The sequence below is a fragment of the Cervus canadensis genome, chromosome 22 (genome assembly GCF_019320065.1).
Source record: "Cervus canadensis isolate Bull #8, Minnesota chromosome 22, ASM1932006v1, whole genome shotgun sequence".
Lineage (NCBI taxonomy): Eukaryota > Metazoa > Chordata > Mammalia > Artiodactyla > Cervidae > Cervus > Cervus canadensis.
Genome location: NC_057407.1, coordinates 27,832,503 through 27,855,370, shown reverse-complemented (window position 1 = coordinate 27,855,370; position 22,868 = coordinate 27,832,503). Strand labels below are relative to the sequence as shown.

Sequence of the window (22,868 nt, the reverse complement as noted above, 5' to 3'; positions counted from 1 at the left end):
CTTTCCCAGAAATCCCAAGCCCCGCCCTAACTCACCTGAGAGTGCTGTCAAACAAAGGGGGTGACTCAGTGACTCTCAAGGAAAGATGCTTCTAGTGGGAACCCCAGCATCAAGAAACCTGGGGAGCAGGTAAGTTTTCAAAGCCGTTTTGGCACAGGGGTCCACCATTTTTTCAGTATACTCGACTTGCTTGAGGTGTGGGAGGGCCCGCCTGGATCAGGAGTCCCATCCACAGGGGACCCAGCACTGCAGGCCCAAAAGGTGTCATTCGCTGGCACCTCGCTCCCAGCTCCATCAGCTGCACCCCAGTTCAGCCTGGGGGACCTGGGTCAGCCCGTGCTCCTGGAGGTGACAACAGCCCAGGCTGTGACCTACGGGCAGTATTTTTTACTTCTCTTTTTTTTTTTTTTCTTTTTAGATCTGATTTTTTCTTTATGTTGGAACATAGTGAACTTACAGTGCTGTGGTTGTTTTCAGTGTATCCCAGACAGATTCACTTATTCAAATATATATATTTGAACTTTTAGTTACGTTCTTTCCTGTATAGTTTATTAGAGACTGTTTGAGTAGCGTTCTCTGTGCTTTGCAGTAAGTACTTCTTGATGATCTAGTTCATATGTAGCATTGTGTATGTGTAAATCCTACCCTCCTGAGTTCTCCCTCCCCTCCCCATTTTACCTCATTTTTTTACCCCTTGGGAACCGTAAGTTTCTTTCCATAGTCTTTGAGTCTGTTTCACAAATGAGTGCATTTATATCCTGTTTTAGATTCCACCTCTACTAGATGTCATAGAAGTTCTGTTGTTCCCTGTCTGACTTCCTTCAGTCAGCATGATCCTCTCCAGGTCCATCCGTGTAGCTGCCAAGGCAATAATTCACTTTGCTGGCTGAGTCCTATTCCATGGTACAGACTGACCACATCATCTTCTCCAGGCATCTATCCAGGGGACTTTTGTTCGCTTGCTACTGCCTGTGGTGCTAAAGTGAACTATAGGCTACTGGTGTCTTTTCAAATTATGAGTTTCCTTGGCCTGCAGGTTCAGGGGTGGGATTGCCAGGCCATGTGATAGCTCTGTTTTTGCTTTTTCAAGACTGACCTCCCTGTCCTCCATGGTGGCTGTTGCCCATTTCCATTTCTCAAAATGAGGTAGGAGGGTCCTGATTCATGCATGCCCTCCCTTTCCCGCATTCCTTGTGTGTAGACTGATTGGTGATGGCCACTGTGACTGCTACAAGGAGTTACCTTGCTTCAGTGATTTGCAGCTCTGAATAATGAAAATTATGGAGCATATTTAAAATATGTGCTTTAAAAAAAAAAAAAACAAATAGAAGAGGGGAAAAAATGTGCGTCGAATTTAAATTGACCTCTGGAAAATGGCTTCCGCATCATCTGCCCTCTTTTGAATTCTTTTCTGATGACCTGCCAGTGGTCATTACTTACAGGCTGGTGTCCTTTACAGGCCTTGTGACTGAGGCGCCCAGCACAGCTCTGGCACCTGTAGTTCCCAAAAATGTCCACAAGGCGGCAGCACTCCCCTGTGCCCCGCTAGGGTTGCTTGAGCAACCAGCGCCCTAGAGAAAGGGGTGCTCCTGGGTAGCGGCTTCCGGTGGAGTGTGCCAGAAGAAAGATCCCAGGGCTCCTGTTTTGGTACTTTTCCCACGTAGCCTGGCCCTTTCTGAGAAATCCCAAGCCCCGCCATAATGGCGATGTTGAGGGTGCCTCGGGATGACTCCCGAGGAAGGAGGCTGCCGGTGGGAACCCCAGCACCAGGAGACCTGGGGAGCAGGTGACTTCTCAAAGCTCCTTTGGCCCAGAGGTCCACCGTTGTTTGGGATACTCTACTTGCCTGAGGTGTAGGAGGACCCACCTGGATCAGGAGAGTGGGGTCCCATCCACAGGAGACGCGGCACTCCAGCCCCAAGAGGGGTTCATTCTCGGGCACCTCGTCCTCAGCTCCCTCAGCTGCACCACAACCGGCCTGGGGGACCCTGGGCAGCCCGGGTCCTGCCATGTGACATCAAGAAGCCCTCATTCCCTGAAGCCTAAGGGCCGTACTCTTGGCTTTGGTTTCGTTTCCTTTTTTCCTTTTTAGATTTGATTTTGATTCTGTATTGGATTATAGCTGACTTACAGTGTTGTGGTTGTTTTCGGTGTCGCTCAAAGGCATTAATTTATACATACACATACATCAGCTCTTCCTCACGTCCTTTCTTGCACAGGTTCTGAGACTGAGTAGCGTGCCCTGTGCTTTGCAGTAGGTGCTTCTTGATGATCTATTTCATACATGATATTGTGTGTGTTTGAATCCCACCTTCCTAACTTCTTTAGAGTACAGGTGTCTTTTCAAATTATGGTTTTCCGTGGCATACAGGCCCGGGGTGGGATTGCCAGGTCGCGTGGTTGTTCAGTTGCTCAGTCGTGTCCAACTCTCTGCAGCTGCACGCACTGCAGCGTGCCAGGCTTCCCTGTCCTTCACCTTCTCCTGAAGTTTGCCAGACTCATGTCCACTGAGTCGGTTATTCCATCCAACTATCTCATCCTCTGCTTCCCCCTTCTCCTCCTGTCTTCAATCTTTCCTCGCATCAGGGCCTTTTTCAGTGAGTCAGCTCGTCGCATCAGGTGGCCACAGTATTGGAGCTTCAGCTTCAGCATCAGTCCTTCTGATGAATATTCAGAGTTGATTTCCTTTAGGAGGGACTAGTTTGATCTCCTTGCTGTCCAAGGGACTCTCAAGAGTCTTTTTCAGCACTATAGTTCGAAAGCATCAATTCTTGGGCGCTCAGCCTTCTTTATGGTCCAACTCTCACATCCATACATGACTACTGGAAAAACCATAGCTTTGACTAAACTTTGACTGTTGGAAAAGTGATATCTCTGCTTTTTAATACACTATCTAGGTTTGTCATAGCTTTTCTTCTAAGAAGCAAATATCTTTTAATTTCGTGGCTGCAATTACCATTGGAGGTGATTTTGGAGCCCAAGAACATGAAATCTGTTAGTATTTCCTTCTTTTCCCATATTTTGCCTTGAAGTGATGGGACCGGATGCCATAAAGTGAAGGGACCCGATGTCATTATGTTAGTTTTTTGAATGTTGAGTTTTAAGCCAGCTTTTTCACTCTCCTCTTTCACCTTCATCAAAAGGCTCTTCAGTTCCTCTTCCGTTTCTGCCATTAGGATGGTTTCATCTGCACGTCAAGGTTACTGATATTTCTCCTGGCAATCCTGATTCCATCTTAAGCTTCATCCAGCCTAGCATTCCAGATGATGTCCTCTGCATATAAGTTAAATAAGCAGGGTGACAATATACAGCCTTTGCATACTCCTGTCCTGATTTGGAACCAGTCTGTTGTGCCATGTCCAGTTCTAACTGTTGCTTCTTGACCTGCATACAGGTTTCTCGGAAGGCAGGTAAGGTGGTGTGGTATTCTCATTTCTTTAAGAATTTTCACAGTTTGTTGTGATCCATAAAGTCAAAGTCTTTAGCCTGGTCAATGAAGCAAAAGTAGATGTTTTTCTGGAATTCCCCTGCTTTTTCTATGGTCCAGTGGATCTTGGCAATTTGATCTCTGGTTCCTCTGCCTTTTCTAAATCCAGGTTGTATGTACACCTGGACGTTCTCAGTTCAAGTACTGTTGAAACCTAGCTTGATGGATTTTGAGCATAATCTTGCTAGCAGGAGTGCAACTGTGGGGTAGTTTGAACATTCTTTGGCATTGCCCTTCATTAGGATTGAAGTGAAAAGTGACCTTTTCCAGTCCTGTGGCCACTGCTGAGTGTTCCAAATTTGCTGGCATATTGAGTGCAGCACTTCAACAGCATCATCTTTTAGGATTTGAAATAGCTTAACTGGAATTCCACCACCTCCACTAGCTTTGTTTGTAGTAATGCCTACTAAGGCCCACTTGACTTCACACTTCAGGATGTCTGGCTCTAGGTGGATGATCACACCATCATGGTTATCCAGGTCATTAAGACCTTTTGGCATACAGGCCCAGGGGTGGAATTACCAGGTCATGTGGTACCTCTGTTTTTAGTGGTTTCAAGAACCTGGAAAAACTATTTTCCATCATGGCTGTTGCCAGTTTCATTCCCCAGAAAAGGTAAGAGGGTTCTATTTCATGCATGCCCTGCCTTTTCCCCATTCCTTATGTGTAGACAGTGTGGTGATGCACACTCTGACTATTTCAGAGAGACCTTGCTGCAGTTTTGATTTACAGCTCTCGAAAATGAACCTCATGGAGAATATTGAAAATACGTGCTTTAAAAAAAAAAAAAAAAAAAAAAAAACCAAGAAAAAACACAGTATGCTTTGAATTTAAATTGACTTCTGGAAATAGGCTTCCCCCACATCCGTCCTCTTTTCAATTCTTTTCATTGACCTGCCGGAGACAATTCTTTTCTGGCTGGTGTCCTTGACCGCCCCTCAGGCCTTGTGAGTGTGAAGCGCCCAGAAGCGCCACTCTGGCACTTGTAGTTCCTGAAAACGTCCACAAGACGGCAGCACTTCTCCGCCGCCCGTAAGCCTGGCTTGGGCAACCAGAGCTACAGAGAAAGGGGTGTCCTGGGTGGTGTCTTCCAGAGGAATGTGCTGGAAGAAGGAGCCCAGGGCTGGTGTCTTCGTGCTTTTTCACGAGTAGGGATCCCGCATCCCAGGAACCCCAGGCCCCACGCTAACGGCGATGCTGAGGGCACTGTGTACAAAGCAGGCTGACTCCCGAGGAAGGAGGCTGTAGGTGGGAACTGCAGCACCGGGAGACCTGGGGAACACGTGTCTTTTCAAAGCTCTTTCGGCACAGCGGTCCACGTTCCGGGGAGTCGTCAACTTGTGTAAGGTGTAGGAGGGCCTTCCTAGATCAGGAGATTGGAGTCCCATCCACAGGGACCCGGCCCTCCAGGCCCAAGAGGGATTCATTCGCTGGCACCTCCTCTGCAGCGCGGTCAGCTGCACCACAGTCCAACCTGGGTGACCCGGGCCGGCTGGGGCTCCTGGGGAGTGACAACATCCCAACCCCAAGGCCTGAGGGCAGTATTCTTGGCATTTCTTTATTTTCCTTTGTTTTTCTTTTTACATTTGATTTTTTAATGTTGGAATATAGTTGACTTGCAGTGTTGGGTTTGTTTTTTTTTTTTTTTTTTTTCCGTGTAGGGCAGAGAGATCCACTTATTCATATATCTGTATCAACTGGTAGTTACCTTCTTTTGCTAAACGGGTTCTTAGAGACTGTTTGAGTAGAGTTTCCTTTGCTTTGCCATAGGTGTTTCTTGATGATCTGTTTCATATATAATATTGAGTATGTGTGAATCCCACCCTCCTAAATTCTCTCTACTCCCCCCCAACTTTGTCACAATTTATTCCCTCTTGGGAACCATAAGTTTCTTTCCGTAGTCTGAGTCTGTTTCATAAATGAGTGCATTTGTATCGCGGTTTAGATTCCACCCCTAGGAAATACCAGTCGTCCTGCTGTTCCCTGTCTTCCTTCAGTCAGGATGATCATCTCCAGGACCATTCGTGTGGCTGCAAAGACAGTAAGTCATTTTCCTGAGTCCTGTTCTCTGGAACAGATTAACCACATCATGTCCAGGCATCTATCCAGGGAGCTATTGGTTGCTTGCTATTCTGTGATTGACGCTGCAGTGAAATTTAGATGACAGGTGTCTTTTCAAATTTTGGGCTTCCTACAGACCACGGGATGGGAGTTCTGGGTCACGATGTAGCTCTGTTTTTAGTGTTTTCAAGAACATCCACAGTCTTCTCGAGTGTTCTGTTCGATGCATGCCCTCATTTCCTACATTTCTTGTATGCAGACCGTTTGGTGATGGCTGTTGTGACTGGTGACAGAAGATACCTTGCTGCAGTTTTGATTCACAGTTATGCAAAATGAGGCTTATGGAGCATATTTAAAATATGTGCTTTTAAAAAAAAACAGAATAAAGAAGAAAAATCCATGTGCGTTAAATTTAAATTGACCTCTCGAAATTGGGTTCCCCACGATCCGCTTTCTGTTGAATTCTTTTTCGATGACCTGCTCCAGGACAGGCTTGTGCGCTGGTATCCTTTCCAGCCCCGCAAACTAGTGACTGAAGCGCCCTGAAACACCGCTCTGGCACTTGTAGTTCCAGAAAATGTCCACGAGGCGGCAGCACTTTCCCACGCCCCGCTAGCTTGGCTTGGGCAAGCAGAGACCTTATCCTGGATGGTAGCTTCCGGTGGGAACGTGCCGAAGAAAGAGCCCAGGGTTCGTGTCGCCTTACTTTTTCAGGCGTAGTGTGCCCTTTGCCAGAAATCCCAAGCCGCGCCCTAACGGAAATGCTGGCGGGGCTGTCGGCCATAGAAGAGGTAACTCCCGAGGATGGAAGGTGCCGGTGGGATCCCCAGCACCGGGAGACCAGGGGAACAGGTGACTTTTGAAAGTTTTTTCGGCGCAGAGGTCCACCGTCTTTTGGGTGTACTCGACTTGATTGAGGTGTAGGAGGGCCCACCTGGATCAGGATATCCAGGCCCAAGAGGGGTTCATTCACTGGCACCTCTTCCTTCCCCAGCTCCCTCAGCTTCACCGCAGTTCGGCCTGGGGGACCCCAAGTGGCCCGGGCTCCTGGGATGTGACAGCAGCCCAGACCCTGAGGCTAAAGGACGATATTCTTGGCTTTTATTTACTCCCCCCACCCCCCGCTTTTTAAATAGATTTGATTTTGCTTTTATATTGAAATGTAGTTGACTTAACAGTTCTGTGTGTGTGTGTGTGTTTCGGTGTAGCTCAAAGGGATTTGCTTATGCCTTCACATGTATCAGGTCTTACTCACCTTCTTTCCCATCCAGGTTCTTAGAGGCTGAGTAGAATTCCCCGTGCTTTGCAGTAGGTGCTCCTTGATGATCTGTATCATATATAATATTGTGTACATGTGAATCCCTTCCTAAGTTCTCCCTAACCGACCCATTTTACCCCAGTTCTTCCCCCGTGGGAACCACAGTTTCTTTTTGAAGTCTTTGAGTAAGTTTTCTTAATGAGTTCATTTCTATCAAACTTAGATTCCACTCCTAAGAGATGTCATAGTCATTCTGTTGTTTTCTCTCCGACGTCCTTCAGTTAGCAGGTCATCTCCAGGTCCATCCTGTGGCTGCAAAGGCAGTAATTCATTTTCCTGGCTGAGTCCTATCCCGTGGTACCACGTGACCACATCTTCTTCCTCCAGCGTCTGTCCAGGGAGCTGTTGGTTGCTTGCTTTGCCCAGGGTGCTGCAGTGAACTTTGGGGTACAGGTGACTTTTCTAAGTATGGTTTTCCTTGGCCTCCAGGCCCAGAGATGGGATTGCCAGGTCACTTGGTAGCGGTTTTTTGTCTTTTCAAGAACCTGCACACTATTTTTTGTCTTGGCAGTTGCTCACTTTCATTCCTCAAAAAGAGGGAGGAGGGCTGTTTCCTGCATGCCCTCCGTTTTCCACATTAGTTGTGTGTAGACTGTTTGGTGATGGTCATTGTGAGTGGTGCTTTGAGATGTCCTGCTTCATTTTTGATTCACAGCCGAAAAAATGGAGCATGTTTAAAATATGTGCTTTTGAGAAACCAAACAGAAGAAAAAAAGAAAAAAGAAAAAGAAAAAACGGTGAGTTAAATCTAAATTGACCTCTGGAAATTGGCTTCCACGATCAGCTCTCTCTTGAATTCTTTTTCGATGACCTGCCCCAGGATGTGTCTTGAGGGCTCGTGTCCTTTGGAGCCCGTAAGCTTTGAGACTCTTGAGCCACCAGAAGCTCCGCTCTGGCACTTGTAGTTCGAGAAAACGTCCACAAGGCGGCAGCACTTCTCCGCGCCCAGCTAGGGTGGGTTGGGCAACCAGAGCCCTAGAGAAAGTGGTGTCCTGAGTGGTAGCTTCCGGTAGAATGTGCTGGAAGAAAGAGCCCAGGTTCGTGTCTAGATACTCTTTCCTCCATAGCGTCCTCTTTCCCAGAAATCCCAAGCCCCGCCCGAACGGCGATGCTGATGGCGCTGTCATCCACGGGCGGTGTGACTCCCGAGGACGGAAGCTGCAGGGGGGAACCCCAGCCCCAGGAAGCCTGGGGAACAGGTGATGACTTTTCGAAGCTCTTCCGGCACAGAGGTCCATCGTTTTGTGGGTGTACTCAACTTGCTTGAGATGTAGGAGAGCCCGCCCGGATCAGGGATTGGGTTCCCATCCACAGGGGACCAGGCACTCCGGGGCCAAGGGGGGCTTATTCGCTGGCGCCTCGTCCCCAGCTCGCAGCTGCCGCACACTTCAGCCTGGGGGACGCGGGCTGCGGGGGCAGCGGGGAGGAGGCTCGGTACCCAGGGATACCAGTCCCTGAGGCATGCGGCGCCTGGCGTTTGTCTTTTTTTTTTTTTTAATTTAAACGTTTATTTTTTTAAAATTGCAGTATAATTCCTTTTGTTTCCCTCCTGGCTCAGTGGTAAAGAAGCCACCTGCTCATGGAAGAGAGGTAGGTTTGATCCCTGGGTCAGGAGGATCTCTTGGAGGTGGAAATGGCAACCCCTTCCAGTATTCTTTAGAGAAGGAAATGGCAACCCACTCCAGTACTCTTGCCTGGAAAATTCCATGGATGGAGGAGCCTGGTGGGCTACAGTCCATGGGGTTGCAAAGCGTCGGACACGACTGAGCGACTTCACTTCCAGTATTCTTGCCTGGGAAACTCCGTGGCCAGAGGAGCCTGGTGGGCTACAGTCTGTGGCTTCACAAAAGATTTGGACACCACTTTGCGATAAAGAGCAACAACAACATTTTAAAGTAAATAGAAAGCTTCAGGCAATATTAGGAGCCAGCATTAAATCTTTGGGGAAAAGAAAAAGTGGTGGGCCCCAGGTGTCCACATTTTTGCATTCGCCATGTTATTATTTTTCTGTTGTCCATTACTAAACACTGTGCAGTGGAGGATGAAACGCCCCAACATCCTCCCTGAGGTTGTGTGTATGAAAGCACTCCTAAAAACTTTTAAGACCTAGAGCTGCAGTCAGCCAACTTTTCTGAAGGACCAGATAGGCTGTGTTGCAAGTACTCAGGTCTGCATAATCCTGCAAAAGCAGCCCTAGAGGGTGTGCAAAAGAATGAGCAAGACTCTGTTCCAGTAAAAGTTTACATACAATAAATAAGTTAATTAAAAAAAAAGTTTACTTACAGAAACCGGCAGAAGTTCCTGAGAGTGTAGTCTGCTGAGTCCCTATTTAGGGAAAAGCGCAAATAATAGAGATTCCAGAAATGTATGCCTTTTTTTTTTTTTTAAGGAAAGTAGACTCACACTACATATGATTGGATGTATTTAAATATTTGTTGGTGACCATTGTGTGCTAGCTCATGTGTAGTGGTACACTCAGCAATGAACAAGACTGACGGGCCCTCGGCTCCACGGTGTGTACTGCGTGAGACATACAGTGAACATCGTAAGTGCTCTGAGAGTCACGGGGGCTTGTGATAGATAGAAATCAGCATTTTAGTGTAACTCTTGCAACCAACGCTCTATTTATGGGCATTTAATTTCCTTAATTCTTTTCACTGTAGTCTTCCCTGTCGTAAAGATTCTTAGGATTAAGTCTTTATGAAAAACCATCAGTTTTTACTTAGGCTAAAAATTTCTTAGAGTGGAATGCCTGAGTCAAAAGGCATACAATTTTTTTTTTTTTTTCAAATCTTTTGCTAAGCATTGTGTGTGTGCTCAGTCACGTCTGACTCTTTGTAACCGCCAGGCTCCTCTGTCCATGGGATTTTCCAGGCAAGAATACTGGAGTGACTTGTCATTTCCTCCTCCAGGGGATCTTCCTAACCCAGGGATTGAACTCTCGACTCCTGCGAGACGACTCCTGCTCTGGCTGGCAAATTCTTTATCACTGAGCCTCCTGGGAAGCATTTCCTTTTAGAAAACTTACACCAACTTCCACTTTCACTTTACCTTCCCCCACTTCCTTGCTGCCTTTATGCAGCCAGATCAAGTTTCATAAATTCTGACAGTAAAATGAAAACACATAAATCTAACCCTTGAAACAGAATTAAAGAGACAGGGAATCATTCGTGGGAGAGGAGCCCTGTTTCAGATGTTTTGTCTCTAGGGTTTCCTGTGATCTGCTCCCTAGATCACAGTTAGAAGTAAATCTCAGAAGTTCTGTAGCGCTCGCCGACACCAGCTATTAACCGCCTTCACCGTGTGCCAGAAACCCTGGTAAGCCCTTCATGTCCCTCATCTGAATTAAGCCTCAGAACAAAATGGAACGAAGAAGCTTCAGACGGCCCGATGGTGGTGGAGCTGGACCTCAACTGGGTCTCTTTGAACCTGAGTAGGAATCTCAAGCTGGCAGCCCCACCGATTGCTTTCTTTGGCTTGCACAGTGTGGGCCAGCCCAGTGTTTAAAAATTTGTTGATGTCGTTCCAAACATTTTAAAACTGGAAAATGTCCCACAAAATCTGTATTTAAAACTTGAGAAAAATTGCAAGACCCGGGCACAGTGAGGTCACCCTCCCATGTGCTCACAACGGATGGGTCCTGAGTGACTTCCACACAAGGAACGTGCCTTCTGACCATGATCTTATTGAGCTGAGATTAGCGACCACTCAGAAATTCCTTCTCCTGCAAACCGATAGGAAGTCTGCGATTGGGCCTCAACAGGGAGCTGCGGGGAGAATGCTTGCCTGTCTTCTCACCCAGGCCACTTCTTTTGTTTGCTTGCCCGTGATCGTTGACCAGATGTTAGCAATGGGAGGAGACAGGATGGGGGAAGGGAGGAGGAGGCCAGTGTGGGTCCAGCCCCCCACGTGACCCGGCCTGGCCTCCAGAGAAGGGGCCGCTTTAAACACTTGCTTAGGGGAGGGTGTCTTCAGCTGCTGGGGGGACAGCCTGTAAAATGACTCTTGGTTTCTGAGTGTCTGCCTTCCTCTTCTAACCTCCATCTTTCTCAGTCCTGTTTTATTCATCGCCTGAATTCCTTTTTAGTACGTGTCACCACACACTTCCCGGCCACGTGGGTCTCCCTCATCCATCTTACCTTAGACAATGAGCTTGGGGGCTTCCTTGGGGGTCTGTGGGTATGGGTCCGAGCTTCCACTGCAGGGGGCGCAGATTCCATCCCTGGCCGGGGAACTAAGATTCCCCCCCATGCCATGCGGTGCGGCCAAAGAAGGTGGACTTGACCAGGACTTGCACATGGCAGGTCGGATGTCTCTTGCAAGGGCCGTGCTCACAGCCTGGCTGTGTGCCCACCCTTACTTACCCTCTTGAGCGCGGGCGCCCGTCGGCTTCTGCTGGGAATGGCTCCGGCACTTGTTTAGCTCCTGACTCTGTGGCTGGAGGGCGAACTGGGGCTCCGCCAGGCCTTGTGGCTCTGGGAGCCAGAGCTTGGCTCTCTAAATATTCACTTTGTGTTTGATTTAGTTAGAGCTGTACAGTGCCACGAAGAAATCGCTTTTTTAAAGTACGTATCTTTGCTTTCTAAAGATTCAGAAACTCCTTGAGGCAGAACAAGCAAGGTCAAGGAGACTTCTAGAAGGTGCTCCCACCAGAGCCTTCATGCCAGCAGAGAGCTCTGAAAAGCACCCAGTCACATCTTTTCATGTCCATCCATTCGAACCCCCCTTGCTCCCCAAGCCCAGCTGCCTGCGTCTGTCTTCAGCAGACGCCCCCGTCTCCACGCATCTGGAACCACGCTGTCCAGTGCAGAAGCCAGGAGCCACGCATGGCTGCTGATAATCTGCAATGTGGCCTGGCTCAGCTGACATGTCGTGTAAACACAAAATGCACACAGGGTTCTAAGGCTTAGAACACAAAAAGATAGAATGGAAAGTGCCGCATTAGTAAACTCGTATTGCTTTCAGGTTAAAATGACAGGATTTGGCTATACTGGGTTCAATATATGGTTCTGTCTTTTATGTGGTTCTTTTGACTTTGCATATGGACCGCTCATTGGTGGCTCAGTGGACTGTTGTAGCTGAGCTGGCTACATCTCCCTGACCTGGCTACATCTCCCTGACCTGGCTACATCAAGCATGCTGCTTTATGACTTTGATATGTATTTGTTACTGATTAGCTGTAGGTTACAGCCTGTGTGTGTGTGCGCTCAGCTGTGTCCAGCTCTTTGTGACTCCATGGACTGTAGCCCACCAAGCTCCTCTGTCTATAGGATTTTCTAGGCAAGAATACTAGAGTAAGTAGCCATTCCCTTCTCTAGGGGTCTTCCCAACTCAGGGATTGAGTCTTTTGCGTCTCTTGCATTGGCAGATGGGCTCTTTACCCCTGGCACCACCTGGGAAGCCTGTATACACATATATGTATTTGTGTGTGCATGGGTGTAAGAATAATATATATTCTCTGTCCCTCTAACTAGGTGGAAGACAGGACTAATGTCTCATTCCTCTGTCTCCTCACTCTCTGTCCTGCCCAGGTGCCACTTTTGCTATTAAAGATCCAGTGTGTGTTTGGTCATGATTCTTTCACTCATTGGACAAATATTTGTCGAATTCAGACTCTGTGCCAGGTTCCCCTGGGAACATAATGAAGCTTAACTCAATACTGGCATAGGTAAAAGAAGGTAGAAATTATTAGCTTTGTTTTGCAAGATAAGGGGATGGGGGTAAAAAGTTTAAGTGACTTGCTCAAGGTTACCTACTAGGCAAGTGGCAGGAAACAGAATTCCAACAGTCTTTATTGTCTGGTTCCAAATGGTGTTCAGCATAACTCCTTCACCCCATTCCAGCTGCACCCTTAATCCTGTCTTCTTGTTTGTATATACAGTCTTATTACACTGCTTCTTTTTTTGGATAATTTTCTGTGTATGTTTATTTTATTCTTGGCTGTGCTAAATCTTCATCTCTGCTCGGGCTTTTCTCCAGTTGTGGCAAGTAGGGGCTGCTCTCTAGTCGCAGAGCACGGGCTCTAGAGCAGGGGGCGTCAGTAGCTGTGGGGCAAGGGCTTAGAGCAACTAGGCTCTGTGGCACGTAGAATCTCCCTGAAACGGAGATCAAACCCACGTCCCCTGCATTGGCAAGTGGATTCTTTACATCTGAGCCACCGGGGAAGCCCCACAGTGCTTCTTAAGTAGGGTGACAGAATACACCCTTACTGTACTCCTTTCCCAATTTTGATCCAGTCAGTTGTTCCATGTCCGGTTCTAACTATCGCTTCTTGACCTGCATACAGGTTTCTCAGGAGACAGGTAAGGTCATGTGGTATTCCCATCTTTTTAAGAGTTTTCCACAGTTTGTTATGATCCACATAGCCAAAGGCTTTAGCGTGTCAATGACACAGAAGTTAGATGTTTTTGTGGAATTCCTTTGCTTTCTCTGTGATCCAATGAATGCAGGCAATTTGATCTCTGGTTCCTCTGCCTTTTCTAAATCCAGCTCGTACATCTGGAAGCTCTCAGTTGATGTACCGCTAAAGCCTAGCTTGAAGGATTTTGAACACAAACTACATGTGAAATGAGTGCAATTGTGCAGTAGTTCGAACATTCTTTGCCATTGCCCTTCTTTGAGATTGGAATGAAAACTGGCCTTTTCCAGTACTGTGGCTGCTGCTGAGTTTTCCAAATTTGCTGACATATTGAGTGCAACACTTTAAGTGCATCATCATTTAGGACTTGAAGTAGCTTAGCTGGGATTTCATCACCTCCTCCAGCTTTGTTCGTAGTGATGCTTTCTAAGGCCCACTTGACTTCACACTCCAGGATGTCTGGCTCTAGGTGAGTGATCACACCATCGTGGTTATCTGGGTCACGAAGACCTTTCTTGTATAGTTCTTCTGCGGATTCTTGCCACCTCTTCTTAATCTCTTCTGCTTCTGTTGGATGGGCGTTATGAGGTGGTATCTAGTAGATGCATTCATCAGCTTTTTTTTTTTTTTTTTTTTACTGCCTGGAAGGTGATGATTATTTAAGAGTGAGAAACTCTTTGGGACTATGTGGTAAAAAAAAATCATAATGGTTCCTGTCTGAGTGCCCCTAGAAGCACAATAAGCTCATTTTTATTAGAACTATTGAGTTTCTCAAAACAAATGGGTTATAACATGACCTTGGTTGTTGTCATGGGACTTCTCATACAGAGCTTGGCCTTTTCTATATAGTCAATGTCTATCATCAGTGTCTGTCTGGTTGTCTAGTTTAAATTGAGTGGTTTTGTGGTGTTGAGTTGTGATGGGAATGTTAGAGTTAAATACATGGTGTTTTATTAATGTAGATGGTGTTTTATTAATTTATAGATCTTGAGAGGCCTTGGGGTGATAAAAATCTGAGTTATACATGGCATTAAGCAGAGTTATATAAAGCCTGTTGAATATTAATTTTGTAATGATTCATCTTACAGTTTTATGAGACTAGATATAAAAAGATACAGTGAATAATTGAGCCCATGATCTATAAAATGAAGTCTAGGGAAGAAAGAATAATTGGAAGGGAAAAGAGCAAAGCTTTTCCCTTCATTACCGAGATCAAGTTAATTCGGTCTGAGCCCCTTTCTTCAAATTCCAGTCCCCTAGTTTCTTAGAGCATGAGATGAGTGTACAGTGCAAAATATAAAGCAAATAAAATGTGATATTTTCTACCATATTACTGCCTTCATTATTTTTAGTTTAGCCTCTAAATATATTTGATCTTCATGATCTGAATATTTCATGACTCTTAGTAAATGTTTTTCCAAGTTCTATTTTTCAAAAATTGTTTCTAAAATAAAGCAAGTTCTTACACATGAGAAATTTATATCTCTTACCTCACAAATTGCCCTTTACAGAAGCTGGGCAATAAGCATGTTAAGAAATGTTCAACATTATTAGCCCCAAGGAAACCCATATTCAAACCATAATGAAATACCACCTCATACCTATTAAAATGGACAAAATTAAAAGACTGACAATACCAAGTGTTGGTGAGGACATGGAGCAACTGGAACTCTCATATCCTGCTGGGAGGAATGTAAAATGGTAAAGCTAGGTTGGAGCATGGTTTTCATTTTGTGTAAAATTAATATGCCCTATCATAGGATCTAGCCATTCTACTCCAAAGTATTTACAGAAAAAAAAGGATATGGCGTGTGTGTGTGTGTGTGTGTGTGTGCGTGTGTGCGCGCGCGCATACACACTTTCAATCCCTCAGTCGTATCTGACTCTTTGCAACCCCATGGACTATAACCCTCCAGGCTCCTCTTCCTTGAAATTTTCCAGGCAAGATCACTGGTGCGGGTTGCCATTTCCTGCTTCAGGGGATCTTCCTGATCCAGGGATCGAACCTGAGCCTCTTGCGGTGCCTGCATTGGCAGGTGGATTCTTCACCACTGTGCCACCTGGGAAACGTGTGTGTGGGGGGGGTGTGCGTGTGTGTATTTGTATACATACTAACATGTGTAATAATATGGATGTGCTTCAGAAATATGCTGAGTATAAGGAGCCACATGCAAAAAAAAAAAATTCAGACTGTCGGGTTTAATTTGTATGAAATTGTAGAAAAATATGCATCACTATATCGTGACAGGAAGGACATCAGTGGCTTCCTGGAGCAGAGATGGGAGATAAAGGGGAGAAAGGAGGGTGGAGGGATGTGGCGGAACTTTTCAGGGGATGCTGCTGCTGCTAAGTCACTTCAGTCGTGTCTGACTCTGTGCGACCCCATAGACGGCAGCCCACCAGGCTCCCCCGTCCCTGGGATTCTCCAGGCAAGAACACTGGAGTGGGTTGCCATTTCCTTCTCCATTGCATGAAAGTGAAAAGTGAAAGTGAAGTCTCTCAGTCGTGTCCGACTCTTCGTGACCCCATGGACTTCAGCCTACCAGGCTCCTCCGTCCATGGGATTTGCCAGGCAAGAGTACTGGAGTGGGGTGCAATTTCCTTCTCAGTTTCGGGGAATAAGATATGCTATATCTTGATTGAGGTGGTAGGTACAGGAGTGTGTTTATATGTCAAAAATCAACTGACTGAACCCTTAAAATAGGAGTGTATTTTATTGTATATAAATTGTACCTCAAAAAGGTTGGTTTTGAAAATGCCTTTTGCATTTTCTCTCTTGTTGTTTCATTAGCATCTCTAGATGATCTAAGATCTTGATTCTAAATCAAGTTTCCATATTTACTCATGGTGGGATCACAAATCTCATACTCACATATATAAAACAGGTATAATTAGTACATCAGGCCAAGCTTTTGGGACTGCCCTGAGAAACAAAAGAGATGATGAATGTGTAAAACTGATTTCTGAATCATGATACTGTGCAGAAAATCGGCCATCACTTTCACTCTGTAGTTCACTCTGCAAATTAGAGTGAAATTACCTTGAGAGGAGGCCCATCTAAAATTTCAGATAGTTGATCCTCTTATCTGGGCCCCAGATGAGCCCTCCTCATACTGAATGCCTGGCTAGAGCACAGAGAACCTCCTAGCAAGCTTCCTTAGCACTTGAAAAATATCCATCTGCCTCAGCCCATGTGACATACCCCTCAACCCACTCAGACTCTGAGCCCTTCACTTCCGACGGTGACAACCTACACAATTGTTCCCCTAAGTCAAGACACACTGTACAAGTCATCTTCGCTTGTCAGCAAGGTCTTCAGTTTAATTTGACATCTTTGAAGAATCTTCTGTTTCCAGAGCAGTGAACTCTATGCTGGAGGCTGACCTGGTTGTGAGGTGACAGTGAAGACACTCACAGAGAGAGGTGTCTTTTCTGAAAATTAACAACTTGTCTTCTAAGCAAGGAATTGACTTTGAAGGGACAGACAGGATTGAAAAGTTGGGTCCTGATTTAATCTGAGGCATTCATTTGATTAAAAGTCACTGGTGTCTACTATGAGCTTTGTTCTAGGGTCTGGGCCTTTAGCATTGAATAAGACAGGCAAGCTCTTCCTTCTGCATTTTTGCTGGGGAAGGAAACCAGTAATCCAACAGTGTGTCTTTAGGATCCTATGGGACATCATCAGGGGGAAAGAATCACACAAATGCAGATTGATAGTACTTAGGATACAGTGGTCAGGGAAGGCCGTTGTGTTGCGTTGGAATGATGAGATGTAGCCAGCTATGGGACAACCTGGAGAAACAGAAATCTGAGTAAGCGGTGGGGACAGCAGATGAGAATGGCTTGGCAAAGGCAGGAAGGAAAAGGAGGCCAGTGTGAGAAATACTGACGGTGAGAAAGGATTGTCAGGACATGACGTTTGCGAGATAAAGAGGGGGTGGAGTTTATGTTTTATTCTGTGAAAATCAGAAGACACTGAGGAGTTTTCAGCGAGGGAGGAAAACAATCTCATATATAAATATGGCCACTGTGAGAAGAAGGGAGTGACCCGGGGCCAGGGGTGCAGTTAGAAGCATGGCTGTGGAAGTAGTCTAAGGGAGAGATGCTGGGGGCTTGGATGAGGAATGGCATTGGGGAAAAGGAGAGAAGAACAGATAGATGGGACGTGTTTTAGAGGTAGTGCTGCAAGGATTTGATGAATGAGAAGTGGGGTGATGAAGAGAAAGGATGCATAGTTTTATGGTCGGAGCAACCAGGAGGTGATGGGGGTCTTACTTGGGACATCAGCTGGAGTGATTGGTTAGGGTGTCTGCATCCTTTGTCTGCCACCAGAGCAGTGACTGAATTGCTCTGAAGGCTGAAACAGCAAAAGTATTTGTAAATATTCTGGAATGGGGACTCTGTTTGTAAAGACTGTATAATCTCCTTTTTGTGATTCTCCAGACGTGCTAATAAGTGGGTGCTGGAAATGTCATGATCTTCTAATCACAGCCTTCTTTTACTAAAGCCATTTTCAGCAGACGCCAGTTCGGAGCAAGATCCAAACCCTCTCTGGCTTCTGTTGTTTACTGCTGGCTTTCCTGTTGGCAGGCCACTGTTCACGGAGTGCTGACTGGGAGTGGGAGGGGGGCTCTGAGGAATTTACTTTTGCTCTGGGAGACTTTGGGGGAGGTTGCCTGTTTTTGTTAATTATGGCTTGTGAATTACTTTGTCAGAAATTTTGAAACCCAGAAGTCTAAAAAATTACAAGGTATTGTTAAATGTTTAAGTCTGCTAATTTCTCTGTGTGGTATGAGATTTTGGCTGAGATTGGCTCTTTGGGCTCTTTAGTTTCATGCTTATCATCTTGTATAGAGTCACAGGGGCTTCCTTGGTGGCTCAGTGGTAAAGAATCCGCCTGCCAACGCAGGAGATGTGGGTTCCATCCCTGGGTCGGGAAGATCTTCTGGAGGAGGAAATGGCAACCCACTCCAGGATTCTTGCCTGGGAAATCCCACGGACAGAGCAGCCTGCCAGGCTACAGTCCATGGGGTCATAAAAGAGGCAAGCATGACTTAGTCACTAAACAGCATAGAGTCACAGATCTATTTGCCTGTTAAAGCAAATTTTGCATTTGTTTCATACAGTCTGTTGGATAAGCATGTGTTGAGACGTTGTGTGTTTTATATTCGTGGAGAGTCACATAGTAAGGTTAGTACTGGAATACAAGCATCTTAGCTTGTGAAAATGTCTGGGTAACAGTGAGAAATTTTATCTTTTAAAATGAATTATTCTTTTCTGTTATGAAAATAGTATAAGCTCATCCTAAAAAAAATAATTTGGAAGGTGTACAATAAAACTTGGTCATAGCTCAATCACAAAGAACTCCATGCGAAGTTGAAGCTTCTCATGAACTGGAAGGGCTGGAAGGGGCTTGTTCTTTGATTCGCACGACGTCTCACTTTGCATGTGAAGAAACCATCTGAATGGAAAGGTCAGAGCCTTGAGAATGGGCTGTCCTGTATATTTCAAGCTCTAGGCAACATTCTTTTACAGAAGGTGCAAGCCAGCATTGGTAGGCACAAGCCACATAGCACCAGGGTTAGAATTAAAGAAACAGATCGTATATGGAGTCAGGTTTGTTCTCTGCTTCTGTTAGAAAATTCATCCCAGGGCAGTGATTAGGGGAAAGGGGGCAAAGATGCTTGTGATGGAATTAGACCAACTTCCTGTTGTCGCCTTCCACCTCACACCTGCTTCCAAATCTGAAAAGAATTGAGGGTCGTACAGGCCAGGCTCGGGGGTGCATTGGGGTTCATTTACTGAACCAGGTGGCAGAGTGATGAATAAATACCACGTCTACTTTCTCTGCCCGCCTTGTCCGATCTTCACTCCCTGCTCCATGTGAAAGAGTTGGAGCCCACAGTTGACGAGAGAGAACTGTGCTTCCTGACTCAGGAGAGCTTATGGGGAAAAGCTGTTTTCTTTATAGGGAGAAGGACAAATCCATATAAATGAGTGTATTTTATGGTGCAGTACACACACACACACACACACACACACACACGGCATTTCATCAGTATTCATGACACGCACTTCATTCCCTCCACAACTGACATCTGTTAAAAACGAGATTCGGGAGTGCCATCCTGGTTTCAGCATTTCTGAGACACACATTCCGAGGTGATATTTTACTGAGTTCCCCCCCACTCTGACAGCCCTGGTTTTACAACTGACTGTAGGTAACTTTTAGTGCTTCAGCATCTCCTACAAAGACAGAAGCCTAACACTCTGTATTCAATGGAAGGCAGGACATGAGAAGCCACATCCGTTTCAAATCTTTAGTTGTTAAAGAGGGTGGCCTCTTTTCCTCTGTATTTTGAGATAGCTCTATTCTAAATCTCCTAATTAAGTGAATTTCTAAAACTCTGATTCAACTGTAGCCAACCAAAGGAAAATTGGAAATACATTAGAAGTGTCCCTGGTGTGAGATTTCTGGGTTCTTTCCTCTGTGCTTACAGACATCAAGGAGCTGCTCTGTTCTGTGTTCCAGGTTTTGATGAGAAATCCAGAAGAAAGAATGTGTGAAGGAAGAAGATGACATCTGTGCCTGGCCAACAAAATCCAAAGATTATTCCAGTGAAAACAAAAGGAAGGCAAGACCGAACTTTCTAGTTCAAGGTAGGTAGACATCTCGGTAAACGCTGAACTCAGATATGTTTTACAGGAAAGTGGGTTTATGAATATTTGTGAGTGTACGTTCATTTGTCAAATGGGGATAGGATATGATATATGGAATGATCTACTGTCAAAACCTCTGAGTTACGAACAATGAGGAAGAAAATCAGTAAATGCAGTTAGTCCTCTCCTCTCACATAAAAGCTAAGTTCCCAAAAGTTAAATAATAGATTACATTTTACAAAGGGATTCTCTCCTCAGAAAGAAAAGCAAGCCAAAAGTAACAGTGTTCTAGCTCTACTGTGCCGTAGATACATTTCCTACAACATATTTCTAATATTTCATTTGCACGCTTGAAAAATTTTCATTTTATTTGCAGTTGAATATTTGACCAATTTAAGTCCGGTGTACAGTTGAACAGCACTAATGATTGTTTTATGCATGCAATGATTTTCTTCCTTAGCTTACTGGTAGTGAAGATGTGCTTTATATCTTTTATGTCAATACTTCGGTTTATTTTTTTTTCTATTTTTCACTGCTTTTTTGGAATACAATGAGGAGGAAAATGAAATATTTCAATGGTTGCCCCAGCCTTGCCTTAGTGATGACAGTGTGATAGAGATCAAATGTGGGTGTATAAGTAGCATTTCTGTGTGATTTCTCAGGATTTTTCTTCGTTAGCCAATCTCAGTAATTCATATTTGATAGGCATATTTGAAGGGTAATTCATATTTGAAGGGTATTGATGTATAACGTGCAAAAAGTGTGAATTGTGCACAAGTAGATTGTGCAACAGTTAAAGACAGCTTTTTCCCGATCTTCTCAAAATGCTGCCTCTAGTGAAATTAACGAGAGGATTGTAATTTCCGCGTGCTGGCCCCTGGCAGCAAGGACTACCCTGCAGCCAGACTCCACTTCTCACCACCTGTGTGACTGCGGTGAAAATGGTGTGTCTTCCTTTGCCTCGGTTTCCTCAACTAGAAGAGGATGGGTGGATGAAATGAGTTAAAAGAACCCAGGCACTTGGACAAAGGCCGAGTGTATACAGAGTGCTCAGTAATTATTAGCTGGTTTGTTTTCATCGAATGAAGTGTACTTTGAAAATAGACATTTTCAGTTGTTTGCTTTTTGGAAGGTAGAGATGTGAGAAAGCCCAGAAGACATCAGGGGAGCGGAGGATGATATGTCTAATCCTGGGCTTACCTGCAGTGTCCGAGAGGCGGTCACAGGGACTGCCAGGCGCCAGCTGAGATGCAGGAAGGTTACAGGGATGCTCAGTGCGTTTCTCAGAGTCTTACTGATTTCAGTGCCTTGGGAAGTGTTGGAGAACATAGACTTAAATGATGTCGGAGCTTCTGAAATCACAGATCGGATCGGCTCGACCCTTGGCTGTAATCTGTAAAACTTGGTGTGGCTTGACCCGCCCTGACCGTCCTCCCAGCCTTACCCAGGTAGTGCCTGTGCTCACTCCTACCTCCTTCCCGACCCTCTAATCACACCAGCTCTTTGCACTTGGAGCCTCTGCCCACACTTCCTAATGCAGCCTGGGTCCTCTCTCCTGGCACCCAATTCCCGGACTTCTCCTTCAATCTCAAACTGGAGTTTCTCTGGCTTCTCTACCCAGCAGGGCCTCTTTGTGAGTTTATTCCCAAAAACATCATCCTCACTGACAGTCTCATCAACACTGAATGTAGGAGCTTTTCTGTCCACATCCTTGCAGCAAGGTGTGTTCAAATATGTCTTCATTCTTGCTGGTCTGACAGATGATGAGCTTGTTTATTTAAAGTTGGTATGAGGGAGGATGTGAAGGTGTTCAGTGAGGACCGAGGTTAATCACTCATTTACTCATCTTCAGAGCCTCTTTCCTTTTCTTTCTTTCTTTTTTTTTTTTAACACATCATTGTATATAAACTATTCTTCAATTAAAAAAAAAGAACCTGTTTCCACTCATGATTATTGGGAGTTCTTTTCTTTATTTGGCTCTTCAGGTATTTTTCACCTGCCTTTTCTTACTGGAAAGTAAAAAATCACATAAGTTCTGTGAAGTCCAAGATGGCGCTTGCCTTTTCACAGTGTTATTCTGAGATTCTGATCCAGCAACTGCAGTATATGAAGTGTTCAATAAAACATTTTGGGAGTGAAAGAATGAATGAGCTAGACAGCCCGCCTGCCCTCAGGAGCACAGGTCTCGTAAATGAAATAGACGATTGCTCTACAGTGTTAGAGGTTCAGAAATAGCATGAGGGAAAAAATCAATGGGTCTCACAAAAAATTAGACTCATGTAGGCAGGACTGATATTCCAAGTATTAACAAGCAGTCAGCACAAATAAGGATCAAGTTGAACAGGCATGGGCCATGGTGTTGACTTTTCAGTTGCTAGATTGTGGGGAGGTGGAGAGGAATTCAGAGGTGATGCTCAGGACAGTGATCTGTTGCCAGCCACTGTGGAGGAAATCTCAGTGTTTTAATGTCAAGCACAGCTGCATGCGTATATCTCTACTAAATTTCAGCACTCCTGATTATAGACATTTGATTCCTCTTATATGAAACATCAAGAATAGGGAAATTTGTAGAGACAAGAAGTAGTTTAGTCATTACCTGGAGCTGGGATGGCTTCCCAGGCCATCCCTGGCTCTGAGATAAAGAATCCACCTGCCAATGCAGGTTCAATCCCTGGGTTGGGAAGATCCCCTGGAGAGGGAGCGGGCTACCCTCTCTAGTTTTCTTGCCTGAAGAATCCCATGGACAGAGGAGCCTGGTGGGCTGCAGGGATTGCAGAGAGTCAGACATGACTGGGCAACTGAGCACACACTCATGGAGCGGAGATAAGGGAAGATGAGAGTTGATGATTAACGGATACTATTTGGAGTGATGAGAAAGCTTTGGAAATAATGGTCTCGTTTGTTGTACAACAGTGTAAATGCAATTAATACCGCTAAAACAGTTAAAAATGACAGCGGGAATTCCCTGGTGGCCCAGTGGTTAG

General features: G+C 45.4%; 1 protein-coding gene across 1 annotated transcript in view; it reads left to right on the top strand.

Moving 5' to 3' along the window:
* FRMD4B (FERM domain containing 4B) overlaps window positions 1-22,868 on the top strand; it is a 360,069-nt gene that overhangs the window by 91,050 nt on the left and 246,151 nt on the right. The window contains exon 2 of the mRNA XM_043443093.1: window positions 19,757-19,884. The gene's annotated coding sequence lies outside the window, so the exon portion shown is untranslated. The remainder of the gene's footprint in view (window positions 1-19,756; window positions 19,885-22,868) is intronic.